The 19,544-nt window shown below is 42.4% G+C and overlaps 1 protein-coding gene across 2 annotated transcripts in view; it reads right to left on the minus strand.

The window, feature by feature from the left end:
- Slc31a1 (solute carrier family 31 member 1) overlaps nt 1–19,544 on the minus strand; it is a 33,658-nt gene that overhangs the window by 10,417 nt on the left and 3,697 nt on the right. Inside the window, exon 1 of one of the 2 annotated variants that reach the window (XM_037202610.1) lies at nt 11,401–11,423. The exons of the other annotated variant lie outside the window; for it this stretch is intronic. The gene's annotated coding sequence lies outside the window, so the exon portion shown is untranslated. Of the gene's footprint in view, nt 1–11,400; nt 11,424–19,544 lie in introns of those variants that run through there. 2 annotated transcript variants of the gene reach the window in all.

Here is a 19,544-nt window from a genome sequence, read left to right on the forward strand (position 1 = left end):
ACACAGAGAAACCCTGTCTCGGGAAAAAAAAAAAAAACAACCAAAAACCAAAAAAAAAAAAAAAAAAAAAAAAAGGCAGTGAAGCAACTTGACAGCAGATTGTGGAAGTTCCTAAGCTGCTAGTATGGCCAACTTGGATTGTTAAGAAAATACAAAACAGTCTAAGAGCTGACTTAAAACAAAACAAAACATGGAGCAGATTTTAAGGAACGTAGTCCGTATAACCGCGAAGAAGGCTTTTTCTACTCAGCTTCTCAGGAGTACCTTACTTTAGAGGTACTTGAACTTGGTCCTGTCGCCCTCTCTACCTGTAGAGTCTATACTGAACGCTGGGTAGCTAGCTCTGTTGTTCGTTCTGTGTCCTCTTTTCCTGCATCTGAGCATAGGTGTTTGTTGTGGAATATTTGGCTGCTGGGACGACAGAGAAAGACCTGATACAGGTGTTTATACAAATAGCTTTCTTTCTATTACAATTCAGTCAGTCTACCCCTAAGAACTATCAGAAAAGGGCAGTTTCCCCTAACTTCTCTAACAAAGACTTACCTAAAAGATTAACTTGAGGCAGGGCACGGCACAGACCTGTAATCCCAGCACTTGGGAGGCAGCTCACAAGTTTCAGGCCAGCCTGAGCTACATAAGGAAATCCAGTCTCACAAAGCCAAACCAAGCCAAGTAAAACAAAATGCTTAAAATGCCAAACTGCAAACCCTAGGACATCTAGCAAAATAAAAATGAATTTGTGGGCAAAAGCTAGACTGTAACAAGAAAGCTAAATCCTGATGGCTTTCGGGGCCTCAGCACTCACTGTACTTCTAATAGGTGAGCGCCGAACTTCACATTCCTTCTTTGTCCTGGCATTACGTAACGGTGGAGGAGAAACACTCCCTGGGACTAGCAGTGGACCCACAAAAGAAGGAAGTGGTTATGCTTGGCATGAAGCCCCCTTCCCAGCCCAGGCAGATGGAATCGAGAGTCTTGGACAGTTCTGGAGACTGCCTAGGCCTTTGCCGACTTTCATGTTAAGGAGGATAAAGAAAGCTTTTATTCTTAAAGTGATTAGGTTTCTGTTTCCTTTTAGACTGGTACAAACATAAGACAGACACTCAGCTTTCCTGCTTTTGGCAAAAAAAGATATGAGAAACTCAAGGTCAAACACATTAACCACAATAAATAGGGATTCCTGTTCCTGGACTCTGTCCACATGGTCAAGTAACCAGTTTAGCTGTGCTAATACTGCTTCTGTACAGGGCTAATATAGATCCCGAGATTGGTCTGACTTTGTTTCAAGTGACTTTCAAAACTTCCTTGTATGAAGGATCGATCTACTCATCCATAGTTCACCTTTGAGGACAGACTATAGGGGAACTTTCCAATGGCTAACTTTAAACTCTCTTGATGGCTTTATGAAAATCAACCTCCCCCTCCAGCCCCCCCCTCTCCCCTCTCTCTCACACACACACACCCCTTCTCTCTTAGCTTTTCATATTTTAAAGCCCTCCAGTGAGCTGGTTCTGGTGGCTCATGCCTTTAATCCCGGTACTTGGGAGGCAGAGGCAGATCTTTGTAAATTGGAGGCTAGCATGGTCTACATAGTGAATTTCATGCTAGCCAGAGCTATACAGTGAGACCCTGTTGCAAAACAAAAAAAGAAAAACCCAGGTGAAACAATGTTTCAGTTTCACTCTAACTTTTTGCTGGTTGATAATAAAAAAAGCACTAAGGGATCACCTATAAATCCTCATCTGCTTCTCTCCACAGCACTGGTGGGCTGAGAAAGACTCCAGAATGGGTTAAGGGTTAATGCAGCGATTCTTTGCAGATTTTAAATGATCACTATGTTATTTTCTCTTCACCATATATCACAGGAAGCATTACTTCAGGTCATCTGTGGCATCCTGAAAGCACTGATCACTATGTTATTTTCTCCTTCTTCACCATATATCACAGGAAGCACTACTTCAGGTCATCTGTGGCATCCCGGAAAGCACTTTTCATGGAAGGAAACCGGGCTGTGTCATTCATTGTTCACATTCAGGCAACAGTAGAATTCATGTGGCTGCCTTAGTCATACATTAGACTCCCAGGGCGCATCAAAAGTAACTACCCACCAGACACATAAAGGGGAAAACTACTTCAAACAATTAAACTTAAGAGCTTTCCTTCATAAGAGTGGCCAATAATCTAGGCAAACAAGAAATGCTGCATGGATTGACAAGTTTTTAAAATCATAAAACAGCAGCTATCAATTAGTGGCTCTTCTACCTGGAGGCTCTTGGCTAGGAATATCTATTCAGCAAGGACAGTAATTTGACTGCCCTTGTCTCCAAATCTAATTCTGTCTGTGGAGAGCAAACCTGTGATCTGATTCTAATCAGAAAGAGACAAAAAAATACCGTTTCGGCTGTTAGCTGAAGGTCACCTTCTGGTGTCATAAATTTCATCAGCCCACATCACCCACCCCACTGTAGTATTAGGCTGTTTGGACTGAAGAAGCCAGATAGGAAACCTGTTAGGGCAAGACAGATGCTGCGGGACTGCCTGCCTGAGGAATTACAGAGCCACCGAGGGCCATCCTTTTTAGAGAAATCATGCTAATGTCAAACAATGCTTAAAATGCTGCTGACCAGTCCCTACGTCACTTACGTCTTCTGACAAACATGAATGGACGGTACAACTACCACATAAGCAACAAAACATAGGAGAGGGAAAAACCAAACCCAAACTAGTTTAAACATGAGACTTGGTAATTAGTTTACTTGGAAAATTGTTTTGTACTTTAGAGCTTCACTTTCCCTAACTGTAAAAACAAGACAGTGTATTATTAGTGGGGCCCTACCAAAGCCAAAGCCTCATTCTGCCTTCCCACGTGCACCCAGTAGAACAGAATGCCTCTAACACCCTTACTCCTGGACTGTAAGTTGAGGGAGCTCCCTGCCATCTTTACCTTTGGATTACCTACATTTTAACACCCTGAATACAGTAATAAATTATAATAAAAACCTTCATAAGTAAATTGCTTTTTTGAGACAGTCTCACCACACAACTCTGGCTGGCCTTGAACCCAGAGATCAACCTGTGTCTGCCTCCCATGTTCTGAGATTAAAGGCACGCCACACTTGATTGCCTTAATATTTAGGAGTATACTAAAACAATCTTAATTTCCTCTTTACTACCTTAATGAATCTGACATGTTATATAGTATCTGATAGGCTTCAAAACTATTCAATAGCTTTATCTTAAGAAGTAGCAAACTGTAGTTGATGTAGAAGTAACATAGGCAAGTTTGTTAGCCTTACTTCAGACCTAAGTAAAATCTAGGAAAGGAACCTTGCAGGTAGGACTATTCATTATTTATTTTTGTGGTGGTGGGACTGAACCCAGGGCTCTACACCTTGGCAAGCAACACATAAGCGTACAATAGAGGAAGTGAGAGAACTGTCAGATTAGATCAGCTTACAAGTACATTTACTCAGTACATTTACTAAATAAATAATTGCATAGAACCTGAACAAATGTTAAAAAAAAAAAAAAATCCTTCCTGGAGGCTGGAGAGAGAGCTCAGAGGTTAAGAGCACTGACTACTCTTTCAGAGGACCCAGGTTCAATTCCCAGCACCCACATGGCAGCTCACACCTGTCTATAACTCCAAGATCTGACACCCTCACACAGACATACATACAGACAAAACACCAATGCACATAAAAAAATCTTTCTGAAAATCCAACATAGTATCTTTTCAAGATGGAGGAACCAAGGCACAGAGAGCCTCACTGGTCTGTTCAATGCAAGAAAGTTGAGGCCCCTTTGCTAGGACCCGCATATCTTCACAACTAGCCTAGTGTCTGTAAGTTAGAGATCTTCTGGCTGGCCTCTGGGTTTCACCATCAACAGCTCTGTTCTCACCTTTACATTACTCTTGTGCTCCAGACAATCATTTCTTCAGCATCGAAAGTCACCCTTCCAATCTCTTGGGCAACAGCGTCCTCCCTGGCTTCCAGGGTCTACTTCTAAGACTGCTACATATCTGTAAAACATTGTCCCTTCTCCAGCAGTCTAACTGGGGCCAGGTCGCAACAAATCCTTAATCTATTTTCATGACCTTTTCAATCTGTGCTTATTTCTGTCAGCATGCTAACAGAATTGTGTGGTGAGAAGGTACAAATGGTTGAGCCTGGTCCCAAGCAGTCAGGACCCCCCACCCCCACAAAAAAAAGAAAAACCTGAATGAACTGGAAAAATCTTAGAAGTCGTACCATGCATGAACTCTTTTGTAGATACAGGAATTTTTAATAACTTAATAACTACTCCAACACCTGTGGGGACACGTCAGGAAAGTGTATTGCTCCATTCCAGACACATAAGCAAACTCTTGCAGCCAGGCAAATGCAGAGGCTCCCCGGGATCTGAATCATGCTGCTTGATGGAGCTGGCGTTGGTCAAAGAACCAGCAGCCCAGGTTAAACTCGTGTCTCCACTCCAGGGGTTTATTGCTTCTCAAGCCCTAATTTGCTTTTTAGGCTGCAATAGGAGGAACTATCTTTTCCTCAACTGGCACTGATTTATTACCTGATTTTTATGTCTGTCTGTCTGTCTGTCTCCCCCTCACCCCCTTATCTCAGTCTAATCATCTTCACATGGATGTGTTTCACGAAGACAGTTCTTAGTTTTTCTGAATGAATTTAGCACTTTGAAACTTACTTTTCTTACTTTTTTTTTTTTTTTTTAAGAACTATGTCCTCTTGGAACTCTTTTTTCTTCAATCATCTGCATGAGTCCAAATCCTGTCACCTTTCACATTCACTGTGCAGTACGCACACAGCACCCAAACTAAGGATAGATCAAAGCCTGAACTCTTGTGAGTGTACATTCTGTCGTAGTCAGGGTTTCTAGTGCTGTGAAGCGACAGCATGACCACGGCAACTCTTGGAAAGCATTTCACTGGGGCTGGCTGACAGTTTCAGAGGTTTAGTCCACTATCGTCATGGTGGGAAACATGGCGGTGTGCAGGCAGACATGGTGCTGGAGAGGAGCTGAGAGATCTACATCCTGATCCACAGGCAGCAGAAGACTGTGTGCCACACTGGGCAGAGCTTGAGCATAAATGACCTCAAAGCCCACCCCCACAGTGACACACTTCCTCCAACAAAGCCACACCTCCTAAGAGCGCCACTCCCTATGGGCCAAGCATTCAAACACTTGAGTCTACGGGGGACCATACCTATTCAAACCACCACAGTCTAATTCATTCTGTAGAAAGAACTAGGATGTCATGTCTATGAAGTTTTTCTTATATTTCTAACAAACGAAATCTCTTTTTGGACTTTCTTACTTACGGAAATTTTAACTGACCGTTCTTAACATTAGTTAAGATGGAAAATATCACATATACTCGCTAAGTTCCTTGAAGGCAAGTACCTTTCTAATTCTTACCCTACAGCCTCTGGAAGAACACTCTACAAGCAGTCTTTCAGAAGATATTTGTTGGGCTGGGTATGAAGTTCACTCAGCGGGTTGAGGGCTTGCCAGCATGCATGAAACCCTGGGCTCCCTCTCGAGCACCACAACAGGGCACGGTGGTGCCGGTCTGTATGCCTAGCACTTAGGAAAAGAAACGGAAGGACTGGAAGTTCAAGATAATCTTCAGCGTGAGTTCAAGGCTAACCTATGCTACATGAGATTCTTCCAACCTCCCGACAAGCAAAAGTATTTATTCATTCTTATAAATTCATGTAGATTTTAATATCCATCTACATGCAACTAGATAAAAATGAAAAGTCATTGGCTTTGGGGAGCTCCTATAGGAGAGAAAACCCTCATTAAATATAGAAGCAAATAAAGATGTGTAGGTGTAGACAGTCTGTGATAAGTGGATGAAGGAGTAAACAAGCGTGGATGGAAGAACAGGAAGGACAAAATCAGATCGAGTGGGGCAGGGAGGAGGAGAGAGGCGTGCTCTGTAAGGAGGTGCCATCTCAGCACTGTTAACTTACTAGAGCTTGGTAAATGAGCAGGAGAGTGTCCATGGGGGCAAGAGAATCAAGGGCATCCAAGGTCAACAACACATTCAGGGAAGAGGTTAATGAGACAGAAGTGACTGGTCCTTTGTTCAGTGGTTCTCAACCTGTGGGTCACGACCCTGGGAATGGGGTTGAATATCAGATATCTTGCACACATATAAGGTATTTACATTACCATTCATAACAGTAGCAAAATTACAGTAATGAAGCAGCAATGGAATAATTTTATGGTTGGGGGTCACCAGAACATGAGGAACTGTATTAAAGGGTCTCAGCATTGAGAAGGTTGAGACCACAGGCTTAGACAGTGCTCACGAACAGAGTTGAAGAATGTCAGTTCAATGACTTACAGTTGATCAGTGAGAAGCCTGTAAGCTGTATCTCATGAGTAACCTGGAATTATTTCTGAGTAGCAAGCAGGGGATGACATAAGTGTAGAATTATATGGTATTCAAATCCTGGCTCTGTTCATTTCTGGCTCCTGGAGACAATTCTTTGAACAGTCCACGGTCTGTAGGTTTGCAATAAGTACCACGCACAGAAGTTGTGTTGAATTCAATAGCACTTGTGTAAACCACTCAAATTTGGTACTTACTAGCCAGCTAGCCAACTAGCCAGCCAAACAAACAAATAAAATGTAGGTAGACTAAGCTCCAGGAAGAACACAGCAGAATAAAAACAGTAAGTGCTTAATGGTTTTTCACTCGACCTCGTAACACCAGGACATTTTCTACAGTGACACAGAACAAATCTCATGCCTCACTTCTACCTCCCCGACAACATCAGTGACTAGCAGGTAGTTCGTTTTTAATGTCCTGCTTTAAAGACAATGGCCAACATATGAGATTGAGTCCACAAGCTGGATGCTGGTTCCAACACCGTCACACAGAATTATTTTGTGTAAAACACTTCTCAGTCTCAGTATCACTGACATTCTGAGCTGGAAATCCTTCATTACAAGCTGTCACATGCTACAGGATGTTTAGCACCATCTCCAGCCTCTCTCACATAGTAACAGCCAGAAAACCATTCCCACTCACAGACTCACACTTGTCTACATAATTCCCAGACACCGTGAGTTCCAGGCCACCCGACCCTTTATGGTAATTACAGTAGGAAATATTAGGTCTAGCCCTGATTATTTTTCTTATACATTAGGCAATTTAACCTTTCTGGTCATAGTTCCCTGAGTCAAGGGATGGAATAATTTATCTTTAGTGCCTATTTAGTTTAAAAGTTCAGATGTGGATAGCAGTTTCAATAAAGCAAACACACACTTGTCTTCTAAAGGTACTCGGAGTAATAGATGATATGCTTTGGACATTCTGACCTTTCAGTGTCTTTAGCATTTACTTATCAAACACACTTAGATCACCTAGCACTCTGCAGTTCACTTTTAAATAATCAGCTCCTCTGAGAGGCATTTTGCTAAAGTGGAGATAGCAAGAGCCTTCGCAGCTTCCAGAGTCAGGCTGCTGACTGGTATACGGCTCTGCCATCACTGGAACTCAGAACAACTTATTAAAACTTTGTGAGAACAATATGCACACATAAAACTGGGATAATAACATCACAACATTATAAAAATCAAATGGAAATATATAGATGAAAGCAACTGCTACCCTAATCACACACACAGTAAATAATAAATGCTAATTACTTTCTTCCTAACTCAAGGGCTTCTCAAAGTGCAGTCCAAAGACTACTTGGATCACAATTCCCAGTAACATTGCTGAAAATAAACCCAGGAGGCTAAGGAGACAGAATTATGAGGTCTAGGCCAGCTTGGGCTACATGGTAAGTTCAAGGCCAGCCTGGTATACCAAGTGAGACTTTGTCTTAAAAAAAGAAAGAAACAGTGATAAAGAGATGGCTCAATGGTTAAGGGCACTGGCTGCTCTTTCTAGCACCCCAATGGCAGCTCACAGCCACCTATAACTCTAGTCCCAGGGGAATCCCACACCCTCTTTTGGCCTCCATGGGTACAAGGCACCCACATGATACATGGACATTCAAGCAAGCAGAACACCCATACACATGAAATTTTAAAAAAAATGAAAAAAGAAAAAGAAACGACAGGATACCACAATAACCCCTCCCCAGTCAGTCTATGTTCTGTGGTTCCGAGGTAAGTGTAACACACTGAGATATTCTGTGGAAGGGCCAGTGAGACTTTAGCAGCAAAGGAACCTGCTGCCAAGTGCGTTTACCCTAAGCCAACCCACTGCCCCAATCATTTACTTCCTGCAGTTTTGCATTTCCAGTTTTAAAAACAAGGCAGCCATGGATAGAAAAGAGACATTTTATTTCCCCATAATGTTTCAAAGTTACTACTTCTGCCTACAAAGGATGCTTTTTTCATATAATTGCGTATTTTAAAATATATATTTCTATGGTCATTTCACTAGGATTTTGGGAAGGAAAAGATAAAGGTTCAAATTGCCATGTTGAAATGGAAATGTGATTGATTATACTATAGTGTGTATATGTATAAGTACAGTGTTCTTGCCCATCTTGTCTTTTCTAGTCTAGGAGTAGGAACAGTTCAGAGGTACAATGCAGCACCATCTGGTACAGCTGAAATCATAACAAAGGAAACTCTTTTCGTGGCTGGTTTTCTGGAAGGTTTCAAAGCCTCTGACAGATTGTCTAGCCTGGCAGAAAGGTGGCCTGCAGGGCAGGCTTCAATCATCCTGCCGCGACTTTCCCTGGGAGCCTGGGAAGCGTCAGTAGGGCTACCTAGGGAAGCCATGTGTTAGTCTCCAATTCTGTCCTCGAACCTCTGGGAGCTGTAGTTCAACAGTGGGCCTGGTTATTGCATGTCCTGACCCGTCCCATCCGTCCGTCCGTCGTGTGTCGTCCCCCCGCCCCCTGTCACTGGAGCCATTCCACAGAGAAATGATGAATGCATGCTGAGAGCTTGGCCAGCAGCTAAGTTTTATTCTCAAGTCCAAAAAGTCAACACTAATCAAACTGTATCATCTTGGTGGCTGTAAGAGTTCATAGTTGTGAGATGTGATGGTGTACACCTTAATCTCATCGCTTAGGAGGCAGAGGCAGGTGGATCTCTGTGAGTCTGAGGGCAGCTTGGTCTATATACTAAGTTCCAGGACAGTCAGAGCTACAAAATAGAAAGACCCTATTTCAAAAAAAAAAAAAAAAAAAAAAAAAGTTATCTATTTACTTTGAGTTTTATGGTTTTATAAATATAAAGAGAGATTTTTTTGGAACTAAAGGATACATGTTTGATATACCCCTGTGCTGTTCCCACTATGTGTGCTACCTTCCACAGCCGCAAAACAATGTTCCCAAACTTCAACTATAACACCAAGAATGACACTGGAAACCCGGGATGTGTGCATGCATTTACTGCGACACATATACATGCACACATACCTCCTCAAGGCAGCTGCTAGTCTTTGGTCTTTTCTCTAGAATATGTGGAGGGATGAGGAGTTGAAAAGTGTGTCAGAGTTGTGCAGAGAAGAGGGAAGGCAGGAACTGACAGGGTAGCAGAGGCTGGACTACCTGACTTCCTACTCTCTGCCCCAGGGGCCACAGGAAATCCACACAAAAAGGTCAGGAGGCTCTGGCTTAAAGCTGCAAGAACCCACGGCAAATTTCAGAAAGGCCCTGGGCACCTGGCAGCAGAATGGAGGTGGGGGAAGGAGGAAGAGGAAGTTACAGTCTATGCTTAAGTATGAAGGAAAATACTGCATGTGGTGACATACATGCCTCTGATCCTAGGACTCCAGAGGGAGAAGCAGGGGAATCAAAAGTTCAAAGTCCCTCAGCTACATAAGTAATTCGAGGCCAGCCTGGCCACAAGAGACACTGACTCAAAAAACAAAAACAAAAAAGGCAGCTGGCAATTTTGACCTGCTTTTGGTCTCTAAGCTCAAAAAGACACAACTGTGAGGGTGCCACACACTTCAGAAAGTTACCATAATCACAACATCGGAGGGAGGGGAAAACACAGTACTCTTTGTAACCCCAGTCCCTCTGTGGACGTTATGAAAAGGAATCTCTTGACTCCTATGTGTAAGTACGGCAAGCATGACTGGGACACGGTGCCTTTTTCTAAGTTTAGAAATATTCACCTTGTAAATCAGCTCTTAAATAACGCCATACTGAAAAGCATTAGGAGATGTCCAGGACTGTGACACAGGTGACCGCAGTGCACTGTGCAGTTCCCAGCAGAATCTCATTTATAGGAAAAGGACATGTCTAAACAACCCCTTGTGCAATGTTGGTGGCTCCTAGTTCCACCTTATCAGCTCCTCATTCTATCCCAGGCATGTCCAGAGCACCTCACTTACCAAATGAGAGAAGAAAAATGGTTCTTAGCAACCATTTCGGGACATCATCAAATGAGATATGGCTGACAGAGACAGTTAGTTACATACTCTCTTGGAGAAGCCCACACTGGTACTTGGGTCCATCTTGCTTCTCCTCTCTTCCTTTGGGAAGCTTAAGTACATCTGTCTGTGCAAGCTGAAGTACATCTGTCTGTCTCCTGAGTGCTTCTTTCTCTTAATCTTCAAACTTGAGCCTATATTAAAATATCCTTAATGTCCCTAAAGCTTCAAGAATTCCTCAGGCCACTGAGGATGGCAGTGTAGAGCTGTATCTGTCCCTCACACTTGACAAAGTTACCTATACAAGGTCTCCACTGAAGATTTTGTCTCTAAATAATAGAAGTTAAGGTGTTTCAAAATTCACTGTGCATTGGCAATTAATACCCCGCAAATCATAAGTTGGTCTTCAGTTTTCAGTATGATGTATACATCCCCTGACACCTTGAAACAGCTTCTAAGTATTTACCCTAAGGGCAAATGTATGAACTGTTATATGTACAAAGCTATGCACCACAGGCCTGTCTGTGACGCCAAAACACTAAAAATACAACCCACGTGTTCACTGATTAAATTAGTTATATTTCCAGAAAACAGAATACTTTATAGCCATTTAAGAGTGAGAAATGTCTGTCCACCTTTATAGGATGATCATTCAGATATACTATGAAATTGGTGGGGGGAGCAGAGCACACTGTATGATGTAATTTATAAAAACAAACAAACAAACAAAAAAGTTAAAGGGAGAAAGTATACACACATAGTTTATAGTTTTAAAAATCAAGTGATCAGGTTCCATCCCTTTATTTTCCAGTGGGGAAACGGATGCACATGTTACTGGAGAATGACATTAACATACTTTCTAGCCACCTTTATATTTGCTTCTGCAATGGGACTCTGTAACACTCAGCCCTCCCATTTCTCCCCACGGCTTGCTGGGAAGTGGAAGCAGGAGGGGTTTCCGAGCCCCACATAATCCTGTGTTGGCAGTAACCGTACAGGAGCTCTTTTCCTTAGCCCACTCTCACCTTTCCACACAAAGAAGATCAGGTATAAAGCCACATTCTTCACAAAGGCCTTTAGAAAGCTTTTCTTTGCTTGTGCCCCAGAGCCCAGCTCACACTGGATAGGACAAACAGACTGGAAAGGTCCTTTAGTTATGCAATGGCAGAGGGGCCCAAGTCCACTGATCTCCCGGACGCTGGCCCTCCCAGATGCTGCCCTTTGCTGCTGGCTGAGCCATCCTGGAATTAGGAGAGCAGGAATGCGCCCTTCCCTTCTCCTCTGAGTGCCCCACTGCAGTCTGGGTACAGTTTCAGCCCCTAATCAGAATGATTTCCAGTATATTTTGTGTAAAGATTTCAGAATGCTTTATATATGGTATCAGAGTGGAGCCAAGTACTGCATTATTCTTCACAGATAGAAGTTTGTCACATATTCGCTATGTGACATTAAGAAAATCACCAATGAGATGACTCTGTGGGTAAAGGCACTTGCTGAGCAAAGCTGACAACCTAAGTTCGATTCCCAAACCCAAGCAAAGGTGGAAGAACTGCAGCCTCCACAAAGTCATACTCTGACCTCCACACATGTGAATACCCACACCCATATAAAAAATAATAAATAGTTCAGCTGGCCTTGAATTTACTATGTAGCTGAGGACAACCTGAATTCTTGGTCTTCCTGCCTCCACTCCCCAAAGTATATAGCTTTTTGTCATTTGATTTAAAGAATCCTAGCTACGCAGATACACACAGGGGCAGAGCATTTCTTTGGCTACTTGCTTGCTGTAGTCAAAGACAGATTGTACTCGCTACAATCCAAGGTCTTTTATTGTTTAAATCTGTCTTTAGTTACAGAGGATTTCAACTGTCTAGGCTATAATGTTGATGTGCCCAGAATATGATCTGAAACATAAACGTCAAAACAGATGAGTTGTTCTTTCTATTCAACAGAAAGCTGAAGTTAAATAGATTATGTGACAGGAACTTACGTCCCTCAAACCACTAATTAACAAAAGATGACTTTATCTAAGTGCAATAGGAGAGAGAGTACAACTGAAAACAAGAAGATCCGCTCCTGGGTGTGATGGCTCAGACTTTTAATCCCAACACTTGGGAGGCAAACTCTGTGAGTTCGAGACCAGCGTGGTCTACATAGTATGAGCCTGTCTCAAAAGAACTGAACAACAAACAAACCCTCAAAGAACAAAGTTGTCTGAGCTGGGGGTGGTGGGGTGGTGGTACACTCACACCTTCAAAGGCAGGCGGATCTCTGTAAGTTTGAGGCCAGCCTAGTCTACAAAGTGAGTTACAGGACAGCCAGGGCTGTTACACAGAGAAACTCTGTCTTGAAAAGCCAAAACAAACAAACAAACAAACAAACACAAAAACAAAACAAAACAAAAAACCCAAAAAAACTTGAGCTGTCTGAAGCCCAGATAGAGGCTTCATGGAAGAGTGCAACAAGTCCTGAGCTAGGCCCAGGAAGGGTGGTTGGTACTCTAGACCTGACCCCAGGCACTTGCTAGTTATGTGAACCTGAGGAACTTGTTCATTCATGCAATATTGCTAAAAAGATTTATTGCACAATGTAATGTAAATTTCTAGTCCTTCAAAGTTACTGTTACAAACTATTTAGATTAATTAAGAAATACAAGTTAGATCCCCGACTTCAAGTTCTACTATAAAGCTATAGTAGTAAAAACAGTTAAGTATTGGCATAAAAACAGACACATGGATCAATGGAATCGAATCAAAGATCCTAACATAAATCCACACACCTATGAACACCTGATTTTTGACAAAGAAGACAAAACTGTAAAATGGAAAAAAGAAAACATCTTCAACAAATGATGCTGGCATAACTAGAGGTCAACATGTAGAAGATTGCAAACAGATCCATATCTATCGCCATGCACAAAACCCAAGTCCAAGTGGATCAAAGAGCAACATAAATCCAATTACACTGAACTTGACAGAAGAGAAAATAGGAAATAGTCTTGAACACATTGGCACAGGAGATCACTTCCTAAATATAACACCAGTAGCACAGACACTGAGAGCAACAATTAATAAATGGGACCTCCTGAAACTGAGAAGCTTTTGTAGGGCAAAAGGCATGGTCAATAAGATGAAATGACAGACTACAGAATGGGAAAAGATTTTCACCAATCCCACATTTGACAGAAGGCTGATCTCGAAAATATATAAAGAATTTAAGAAACTAGACATCAAAATACTGAACAATCCAATTAAAAAATGAGCTGGGCAGTGATGGCGCATGCCTTTAATCCCAGCACCTGGGAGGCAGAGCCAGGCGGATCTCTGTGAGTTTGAGGCCAGCCTGGTCTACAGAGCAAGATCCAGGACAGGCACCAAAACTACACAGAGAAACCCTGTCTCACCGGGCGGTGGCACAGCTTATCCACACGGAGGCAGAGCAGGCGGATCTCTGTGAGTCGAGGCCGTCTGGTCTCCAAACGAGTCCAGAAAGGCGCAAAGCTACACAGAGAAACCCTGGCTCGAAAAACCAAAAAAAAAAAAAAAAAAAAAAAAACTGTTCAAAAAGCCAAAACAAACAAACAAACAAAAAAGGGCTACAGAGTTAAACAGAGAATTCTCAACAGAAGAATCTCAAATGGCCGAAAGACATTTAAGGAATTGCTCAACATTCTTAGTCATCAGGGAAATGCAAATCAAAATGACTCTGAGATACCATCTTCCACCTGTCAAAATGGCTATGATCAAAAACACTGATAACAGCTTATGTTGGAGAGGATGCAGAGCAAGGGGAACACTCCTCCACTGCTGGTGGGAGTGCAAACTTGTTCAGTCACTTTGAAAATCTGTATGGTGGTTTCTCAAAAAATTGAGAGTCAATTTACCTTAAGACCCAGCATATACTCAAGGAACGCTCAATCATACCACAAGGACACATGCTCATCTATGTTCACAGCAGCATTATTTGTAATACCAGAACCTGGAAACAATCTAGATGCCCCTCAACTGAAGAATGGATAAAGAAAATGTGGCACATATACACAATGGAGTACTACTCAGCAATAAAAAACAATGACATCATGAAATTTGCAGGCAAATGGATGGAACTAGAAAATATCATCCTGAGTGAGGTACCCCAAACTCAGAAGGACAAACATGGTATGTACTCACTCATAAATGAATACTAGAGGTAAAGCAAAGGATAACCAGACTACAACCCACAGCTCCAGAGAAGCTCAGTAACAAGGACCCTAAGAGGGACACATGGATTACCCTGAGAAGGGGAAATAGATGAGATCTCCATGAGCAAACTGGGGTGGGGGGGCAATGGAGGGTAGGATATGGAGAATGAGAACATAAGGGATCAGGATGGTCAAGCTAGAATGGGGACAGAGTGGGAGAGCAATGAAAGAGATACCATGATAGATGGAGACATCATGGGGATAGGGAGAAACAGGGTGCTAGGGAAGTTCCCAGGAATCCCCAAGGATGACCCCAACTTAGACTACTAGCAGTAGTGGAGAGGGTGCCTGAACTGGCTTACTTCGATAATCAGATTAGTGAATACCCTAACTATCATCATAGAGCCTTCATTCAGTAACTGATGGAAGCAGATGCAGAGATCCACAGCCAAACACCAGGCTGGAATCCAGGAGTCCAGTCAGTGAGAGAAAAGAGGGATTTTATGAGCAAGGACATCAAGATCATGATGGGAAAACATACAGAGACAACCAAACCAAAGTAGTGGGAACTCATGAACTTTAGACCAACATCTGTGGAGTCCCCAAGGGGATTGGACCAGGCCCTCTGCATAGGTGAGACAGTTGTCTTGCTTGAACTGTTTAAGGGGCTCCCTGGCATTGGTATCGGGATTCGTCCCGGGTGCATGAGTGGGCTTTCTGAAGCCCAGTGCCTATGGTGGAACACCTTACACAGTCTTGGTGCAGGGGGAGGGGCCTGGACCTGCCTCAACGGAATGTACCAGGCTCTGCTGACTCCCCATGGGAGGTCTTGCCTTGGAGAAGGTGGGAATGGTGGGTAAGTTGGGGGGAAGGCTGGTGGGTGGGAGGAGGGAGGAGAGGGGGATCTGTGATTGATTGGTATGTATAAAGAATAGAAAAATTTTTAATAATAAAAAAGAAAAAAACTATATGTATGAGTGTTTTGCCTGCATATATGTAGATGAACCATGCGTATACAGTGCTCAGAGGCCAGAAGAGGGTGTCAGATCCCCTAGAACAGTGGTTTTCGAGACCTCTGGTGGGGGTGGGGGGTGGTCATCGAATGACCCTTTTACAGGGGTTGCTTATCAAATATTTTGTGTATCAGATATTTACATTGTGATTCATAACAGTAGCAAAATTACAGCTATGAAGTAGTAATGAAAATAATTATGGTTGGGGGTCACCACAACATGAGTAACTGTATTAAAGGGTCGAGCATTAGGTAGGGTGAGAACCACTGTTCTAGAACTAGTTACAGACAATTGTGAATTGTCATGTGGTGCAGGGAAGCAAACCCCGGGACCCCCAGGTACAGCCAGTGCTCTTAATTACTGAGCCATCTCTCCAACCACAGAACTCTTAGCTTTTTAGATTTATTTTATAGGTATAAATATTTTGCCTACGTCTATTATGTATGTATATGTACCATGTACCTACCTGATGCCCATGTAAGACAGAGTGGACATCAGATGCCCTGGAATTGGAGTTACAGATGGTTGTGAGCCACCACATGGGTACTGGAAATTGAACCTTGGTCCTCTGTAAGAGTAACCAGTGCTTTTAACCACTTAGTCACCTCTCCAGACCCCATTCAATACGACCCCGCCCCCTCTTTTTTCGAGACAGGGTTTCTGTGCCACTTTGGAGCCTGTCCTGGAATTTGCTCTGTGGACCAGGCAGGCCTCAAACTCACTGAGATCTCTCTGCCTTTGCCTCCCAAGTGCTGGGATTAAAGGTGTGCGTCACCGCCCCCCCTGCCCCCCAGCCCATTCAATACTTCTTGCTCATGCACTGAATGAAGGAACTACAATGATGCCCTATCCCAAAGATGGTGGAAGAAACATGTAACTAACTACAACACAATTTGAGATGTATGAGTTACAGATAAAGACTATATGGAAGCTGATAAAAAGCTAACAAAGGCTGGGCATAGTGGCACACAACTTTTATCCTAGTATTTAGGAGGAAGAGGCAGGCCCTTCTCTGAGTTCCAGGTCTACATGGCGAGAACTTGTCTTAAAAAGGAAAAAAAGAAAAGGAAAGAAAAGAAAAAGAAAAAGCTAACTGACAACGGACTAGAGACCATGGGAACATAGTTCACAGCATTCCCCTTTCATTTTATAAACCAAATAACTACATTCTAGTACTCTGAACTGCTTGAAAATTGTATCAATACTCATTAGAGTTCTTTAACATATGTACTGTCTATTTAGGGAACGACCAACAAGGCTAAAAATGGTCCATTAATGTGTTTAAAGTTTTCCTGTTGAACCATTTTTCTGAATTTACTTTCGAGAGGCAGACTTCCATGTCATGCTGTATTGCATACTGTCCTCAGCTACAAAAGCAGGTTGTGTACAACCCCCTGGGGTCACTGTGCAAAGGGAAAGAGGTAGGGTGGGTCCTTCTCAAGCCTTCCTTCTCCACAGGGTTTGCATTCCTAAGGATGGGCCCCTCCTCTGCTTAGGGATGTTACCTAAACCATAAAACGATACAACTCAAAGCCATGGAACTTCAAAAGCATTTTCCTTCCAGTACCTACTATAAGGTGTGTGTGTGTGTGTGTGTGTGTGTGTGTGTGTGTGTGTGATAAACAGCACACTCTAATGTATTAAGTACAAGACTTTTGATAACTTGTTACATACCTAGTTACAAAGGACAGGAGACCAGTTTTAAAAATGGCTTTGTTGTGCCAGGAGCTGAATGTGGGAGTACAGGCATGAGCAACTTCCTACTGCCTCCACTCCCTGCCCCCACTCACACTTGCCTGGCAAACTTTCAAAGGCAGAGTTTTCTGGGTGAGTTATCTGACATCAGATGAACTCTTGTCAATGTAAACATGTCATTTTCTGTGACAACTGTCTCATCTTTTCCCTCTTGTCGCACTGGGAAAAAGACTCAACAACAGAGCCAAGTTAGAGACAAGAAGGGAAGGAATGACCTAAAGAGAAGAAACATCTCTCTCTCTCTCTCTCTCTCTCTCTCTCTCTCTCTCTCTCTCTCTCTCTCTCTCTCACACACACACACACACACACACACACACACACACACACTCACACATACCAACCACACTGGTCTCAAGCTTATTATCTATTTACCTTCTCTGATCTTGAACTCCTCCCTCCCACCTCCCCTTCCCAGAGCTGGGATTACAGGCCACCATTCCAGCTAAGGACCAGAGACTACTAGTATTGAATTATTACCTTCACAACAGTCATTTCGTTTTATCTATAGTCTGGAACCTTTACTTTCTTCAACTTGAAATTTACATTATAATCTAAAGGGAAACTGGATTGAAGTTTTTAAGATTAATACCACTGCCCTAAGTAGTGTTTACTATGCTTTACCTCAGTCAATCTGCATAACCTCGTGTTCTAGGGATTAAATTTTTCCTTTATAAAATTCTGAACTAACTGAATTTTTTAAATGTTGACCATGTCATGCTGTGCCAGTACATGCATATAATCCCAGCATGGTGGAGGCAGAGGCAGGTGGATCTCTGTGATTTGGAGGCAATCCTGGTCTGTATAGCTCCAGAATAGCTGGGATACATAGTAAGACCTTGTCTAAAAATCAAACCAACCAACCAAAAATATTAGTCATGTCATTTAGAGTACAAATCATTTCATGCTGATCTAATTGGAAACTTGTTATCTTGGACTAATAAGTATAGCTTTGGGTTCCTTTTACATATTACTTTTTAATATTCTGTGTATATTATTATCTTAAATTCTCTCAAACAATTTATCTGACAAAGAGGAGATTTATTCAATGCGGCTACAACAGGAAGAGGAGGGAAAAAAATGCAGTGACCCTCCCCCACAGTCCACCTTCAGGATTCTGAAGTGAGGTGCAGTTTCAGTAGAAGGCCTATCTAACAATCCCAGTAAAGGTGTGGTTCCACACATCAATGGGTCTTCTATAAGGTAGTCCAACAGGTTTAAATCTCTTTCCAGGAGAAAGCGTTCTTCTCTGGCTGGCCCAGGCTTTAGACTTTTTTCTCACAGCATGAGACCAGAGACTACTGTTTCAATAGTCTAGAAGCCAAACTGTGGGGACACAGGTATCATCCTTGCTAGGTTGGATATACTAACACTAACTTAGTACTTAACTACCTGCAAGTATTATTCTAGTACTTTATGCCTTATGTGAATTAACTCATATGACTCTAGAAAATGGGTACTGCCGGGTGGTGGTGGCACATGCCTTTAATCCCAGCACTTAGTAGGCAGAGCCAGGTGGATCTCTGTGAGTTCGAGGCCAGTCTGGTCTACAGAGTGAGATCCAGGACAGGTACCAAAACTACACAGAGAAACCCTGTCTCAAAAAAACAAAAAACAAAAACAAAAATAAAAACAAACAAACAAAAAAAAACCAAAAAAAAAAAAAAAGAAAAAAGAAAATGGGTACTATTGAAACCCCTATTTTATAATGGAAAAATCGTAGCAACTTGCCCAAGGCCTATGCAATTAACAAGGAGTGAAGAAATTTGACCCCAAAGCTTAAGTACATAACTTCTATTCTACACAGCCATTCTAGTGGTTGTGTCTATGAAAATCAAGTTGAATGCTTCAGCTAGACTAGATAAGAAGGAGTCACACAGATGCCCACAATCTGCTGTTGGATGCAGGAATCAACTCTAAAGGCTGGCAGAAATTTTCATAAACCTCTAGAAAAAATTTGTGGTCAGGCTGCTTTGTGAGTGACTTTGCAGTAGTTATTGTATGATGGAGAAAGCAACCATATATGATTAGGCCAGGGTTGATAAGTTTTCTATAAAGGACCAATGACTAAACATTTAGGCACTGTGGACCACGTCATTGCTGCTGCAGATACTCAACTCTACCTTGTAGGATAAAAGTAGCCATAGATAATATGCAAATAAATGAGCATGGCTGTGTTCCAATAAAACTGTAAAACAGGCAGCTGAGATAAGATTCGCCTGTA

The sequence above is a fragment of the Peromyscus leucopus genome, chromosome 2 (genome assembly GCF_004664715.2).
Source record: "Peromyscus leucopus breed LL Stock chromosome 2, UCI_PerLeu_2.1, whole genome shotgun sequence".
Taxonomy (NCBI): domain Eukaryota; kingdom Metazoa; phylum Chordata; class Mammalia; order Rodentia; family Cricetidae; genus Peromyscus; species Peromyscus leucopus.